This window comes from Arabidopsis lyrata (assembly GCF_000004255.2).
Source record: "Arabidopsis lyrata subsp. lyrata unplaced genomic scaffold ARALYscaffold_6, whole genome shotgun sequence".
Lineage (NCBI taxonomy): Eukaryota > Viridiplantae > Streptophyta > Magnoliopsida > Brassicales > Brassicaceae > Arabidopsis > Arabidopsis lyrata.
In genome coordinates this window covers 18,459,789-18,465,788 of record NW_003302550.1, presented here as the reverse complement: position 1 = coordinate 18,465,788, position 6,000 = coordinate 18,459,789, and positions in this window count along the sequence as shown.

Genomic DNA, 6,000 nt, shown 5'->3' with positions numbered 1-6,000 from the left:
TCGCGGATGATTAGGCCCTGAATTCAGAATTGTAAGAAACAAATACTCTGTATTCATGCACATACCAGGGGGTAAATTATATGGAGTTAGGATCACTGGCCACAACGAATGATTACGAGACATGCCAAATGGATTGAACCCATCTGTGCATAATCCAAGATAAACGTTACGAGGTTCTTCGGTAAACCGGGGATGTTGCTCTTGGAAATATTTCCACTCGGCCGCATCAGAAGGATGATTCATTTCTCCCTCCTTTGATTGATGCTCTGCATGCCATCGCATTGCCGCTGCTGTCTTGTGGCTCTGATACATTCTCTTCAATCGGTCACCAATAGGTAGATACCACATACGACTATATGGTACTTTGGTTCGTCGACGGTCATCCTTAGGCTTCCATCTTTTTGCACCACAAAACCGACATTGATCTTCCTTTTCATTTTCTTTCCAGAAAAGCATACAATTGTTCATACAAACATCAATTGTATGATAAGGAAGACCTAAATTGCGCATCAATTTCTCGGTATGGTAATGCGAACCAGTTGCCTGGTTTCCTTCTGGTAAAAAATCAGTCAACATTTGGCAAACCGAATCCACACATTTTTCACTCATATTATGATCCGCTTTGTTTTGCATGACTCGAGCAGCTAACGATAACTGCGACTGGCCTTCACGACAACCATCGTATAATGGATTTTTTGCACCTTCTAACAAGTCGTAGAATTTCTTCGAATGGTTTAGTACCGGTTCTTCCACATTCTGATAACTAACATCCTCATAATAGTTATCATCAACCCCCACATTATAACGAAATGCATCATTCACCATATCCACATATGGATCTTCTGCTACATTACCCCGTACTTCATAATTCTCACTTACATACGTCCTATCAATGTAACTTGGTCCTATATCCATATTGAGTTCCTCTCCATGTTTATACCAAACATAATAATCTACCATAAATCCATGACTAAACAGATGACTCATAACTCTTCTACCCGAGACGATATGTTTATTGTTCTTGCAAACACTACAAGGACAGTGAAATTTACCGCGATTACTCTGGACTATAGGCTGGCTATTTGCAAACGTCAAGAATTCCTCCACACCCGCTTCAAATTCTTTTGAAAAATTTCCCGTTGCTTCATCGAACCTCTTGTACATCCACTCTCGATAATTACCGCCGTCATTACCGCCATAATTGTAATTTCCCGCCATTCCTCTAGAATAAATAACTATAAACGTTTTTTTTTCTTATAAACGCTCTGCTTTTTTTTTTCTTTTAAGTGTTGATTATGTTTGTTGTAATGAAGAGAAGAGAGAGTGATTTTTGTTATATAGACAAATTTGGTGACTAAACAGCGACTAAAATACGACTATTACTTTTACTCGCCAAAAACCGGTACACCAACCCCATCTACCTCTTCATGAAAAAAACATGTTTTTTACCGGCATTTTACGACTATTTACCGACTTTTTAACGACTATTATGCGACCCGCCGAATCAGTCGCTAAATAGTCGCCTGTTTAGCGACAACAGTCATTAGTCATTCAATATAGTCGCCTATTTAGCGACTACAGTCATTAGTCATTCATATAGTCGCCAATTTAGCGACTAAAATACGACTTTAGTCGGGGTTTTAATTGTAGTCGTATAATAGTCGCTAATTTACGACTATTAGAATGACTACAATATGTACTCGTTAATTAGCGACAATACGACGACTATATAATTGTAGTCGTAACATTAGTCGTATAATAGTCGTATATTAGTCGTCTAATTTAGCGACTATACAATTAGTCGCCGATCGTAGTCGGTAATCGCCTGTTTTCTTGTAGTGGTCACTCGATCACAGCACTCGACCCACTCGACCCCATGGTCGAGTGACGCAACACCAGGACTCCTGAAGCACTCGACCACGTCACTCTACCATTCACTCGATCACGTCTTCAGAGTCTTCTCAAATCCGCACTCAACTAGACAAGCTGAGCAAAAGGAAGAGAAGAGGAGAAGAAGAATTGTTTGGAAGCGGTTTAGAATTTCACTCGATCAGAAGACCCAGCTTTGGCCCGTTATCACTTTATAGGCCAATCGAGTGGATTCGCGACCCATCTCTTATCTTTACTTTGTATAAATAAGTCTTCGAGGGTTTTGTCCCGAGACATCTAGTTTTTGCTTCGAGTTTTCGTTTCTGTTTAACCTAGTTACTCTATCACTTCGCCGCTTTGTTCATGCGACTTTGTTTTCACTTTCAAGTATTTATTATTTGAGTTTTTTGTTTGATCCCTTATCATTTCTGTCATATGATGTTTTCAATTGCTTCGTTGTTGTTGTCTTTGGTTATGTCTGAGTAGTGAACTGTATTTCTGGGGATGGGATAGAGTAGTCGTGGTTGCCTAGGTCGTTTTTAGATGGTTGAGTTTAGATTGTGTGAATCCCTTCTGGATTAGTTGCGCTTATTGCTTGTTCCTTTCTGATCAACTGAATATGAATCTAGACATTCCCGCACCCAAAAGGTGTTTGATGGAATGTCTGATCTACTAATTCCTGAGATACTCGTCTTTATCCCAAGGGATTGGCTGTTTAGAGCGAGTATTGGCTTTAACAAGTTGATTCGATATTGCCTGCATAGTTAGAGATCGCTAATGGTGATTAGGTCTGTGTCTAGCTCTGCTTGAGGATTTGTTGCACGGTAGTGAATAAATCTGCTTTCGAACTTGTTGTCTAGGGATAGCTTCTTTGAAGTTTTGTCAACCATTTAAAGAGATTAAGGAGACCACGCTATTCGATTATCCCATCTCTGTTTTCATTGCTATTGATTTACTGTTATCCTTGCCTGTTTTTGCATTTCTCACCTGTTATCACCATTTCACTCGACCACATCCAGTGTCTGGCAACAGACTATGTGGTAGAGTGCTTTTGTTGCAGTTTCTGCCTGTTAATCGACTTGTCACTCGATCACATCCTGCTCCTGGCATCAGCCAGTTGTGGTCGAGTGATTTCTGTAATTCTGCATTTTTTCCTGTTTTCTGCATGATCACTTAGGATTATTAGAAACACCAAAACCTGCAATTGCTTGGCTTGACTTAGTGACTTCTGATCACATCTCATCTGTTTGCATCACACCTGATTGGGTTGATAACCTTCAGTACTACAACGACATGATAGTGCTTTAGGATTAAGTGATCTGAAAAACCTATTATCAATTTGGCGTCGTTGCCATTTGGATGTTTGTTTGCTATATTTGAGATCAAGTTCTTTTTCGTTTTTATTCAAGCTACTAACTCTGTGTTTTTTCTGTTGTCTGTTTTGATCCAGGTACTGACAATCACCAGCTTCACTGTTTGATAGTCGTTGTATGCAAACTCGATCAAAAGGACATCATAACCTGCTTTTCAACGAGAACATAGATCGTATTGCTCGTGAGTTAAGAGAGCAGTTAAACACAGACACTATGGCTGACGATCAGAACCCAGAATTGCCAAATAACATTGGTACGGGCGATGCTCCACGCAATCACAATCAGCACAATGGCATTGTGCCTCCTCCAGTGCAGAACAATAACTTCGAGATCAAGAGTGGTCTCATTGCCATGGTTCAGGGCAACAAATTTCACGGCCTCCCCATGGAGGATCCACTCGATCATCTGGACGAGTTTGATAGGCTCTGCAGCCTAACTAAGATCAATTGAGTCAGTGAGGATGGCTTCAAGTTGCGTTTGTTTCCATTTTCTCTTGGAGACAAATCCCACCAGTGGGAAAAATCACTTCCTCAAGGCTCCATCACCTCCTGGAATGATTGCAAGAAAGCCTTCCTGGCTAAATTCTTCTCCAACCCCAGGACTACAAGACTCCGGAATGAGATTTCTGGCTTCACTCAGAAGAATGCTGAGACTTTTTGTGAAGCATTGGAGCGTTTCAGAGGATATCAGATTCAATGTCCTCACCACGGTTTCTCCAAGCCTCACTCCTGAGCACTCTCTACAGAGGAGTTCTCTATAAGATCTGGATGCTCCTGGATATAGCATCCAACGAGAATTTCCAGAACAAGGAAGTTGAAGAAGGATGGGAGCTGGTAGAGAATTTAGCTCAGTCTGATGGCAATTACAATGAAGACTATGACATAGCCATCAGAGGAAGTTCAGACTTATAAGCAACGCAAGGACATGAAGGCCATGAATGACAAGCTGGACAAGCTACTCCTTGTGCAACAGAAGAAGGTCCATTTTCTCTGTGAAGATGAGACGTTCCAAGTCCAGGATGGGGAGACTCTCCAGTTAGAAGAAGTTAGCTATGTGCAAAACCAGGGAGGCTACAATAAAGGTTTCAACAACTTCAAGCAGAACAACCCCAATCTGTCATACAAAAGCACTAATGTTGCAAACCCGCAGGACCAAGTTTACCCTCCACAGCAGCAGAATCAACCAAAACCCTTTGTTCCATACAACCAGGGTCAAGAGTTTGTTCCTAAGAAGCAGTATCAGGGAAGCCACCAACCGCAGCATGCACCACCTGGGTTCGCACAGTAACAACAACAAGCTTCCACAACTCCAGATTCAGACTTGAAGAACATGCTCCAGCAGATTCTCCAGGGACAAGCAGCAGGAGCAATGGACTTAGCCAAGAAGATGGCAGAAATCCACAACAAGGTTGACTGTACCTTCAATGATCTCAATATCAAGATTGAAACTCTAACGTCTAAGGTCAGATACATGGAAGGACAAACGGGGTCGACCTCTGCTCCCAAAGTTACAGGACTTCCAGGGAAGTCAATTCAGAACCCAAAGGAGTATGCGACCGCTCACGCCATCACTATCTGGAATGATCGAGAGCTGCCAACTCGTCATGCCCCTGAAAAGCTCACTGAGGATAGTGAAGTTCAGGAAGGGGAGGCTTCTAAGCGGATTGAAGTCTTAGTTATTGAACTAAACCATTCAGCTGGATCCCACCATCAAACTCAGTCTGCCTTGGAAGAGAAAGCTGCTATAATTGAAAGAATGGTAAAACGATTCAAGCCAACTCCATCACCTTCACTTGCTGATAATAGGATTTTAAGATCAATTAATCCTAAAACACTACCCTGTCGTTGTAGTATTTTAGGTGTCAATCTACTTTAGGTGTAATGCAAACAAATGAGATATGATCAGAAAGCAGTAAGTCAAGCCAAGCAGAGATTGGTTGTTTCTCTAACAGTTCTAGTGATTGATGCAGAAACAGTAAAAAGTCATAGAAATGACTAATATACTCGATCACAAGGCTCACTGCCAGAAGGGAGGCTGTGATCGAGTAAACAGGTCCAAAAACAGACAATTATCAAATTCAATAGCAAGTGACAGAGAAGGTGAATGCAGCAGATAAGTAAACAGATAAATCAATTGGATAAGAAACTCCTAAGGATGGGGTAATCGAATAGTGTGGACTCCATAATTAATTTCGATGGTTAACAATTCTCAATGAAGCTATCCCTAGACAACAGGTTCAACAACAGATTTATTCACTCCCGCGCAACAAATCCTCAAGCAAAGCTAGCCCAGACTAATTCCCATTAACGGAATCTAACTATGCAGGCAATAAGAACCGACTGTTAAAGTTAATAACCGCTCTAAACGGCCAATCCCTTGGGATAGAGACGATTATCACTGGAATTAGTAGATCAAGCATTCCATCGAACACCTTTTGGGTGCGGGAATGCTTCTGATCGAATTCCAGTAGATCAGAAAGGAATAAGCAGTAAACACAACTAATCCAGAAGGGATTCAATAAAACTACACTTAACCATCAGAATCGACTAAGGGTCTCACATCTACTCTATCCCATCCTCAGAAATCCTAGTCACTACTCAGACAACATGCTCAAAGACACATAAACGATTGATGATTGCATAACTTCTAAGATTAAAGGAAATAAAAACAGAAATGAACAAGGAAACGAAAGCGAAATCTCAATAACTTAGAAGAAACGAAAATACAGAGTTTCAGAAGCAAAAGCGCCTACTGAACG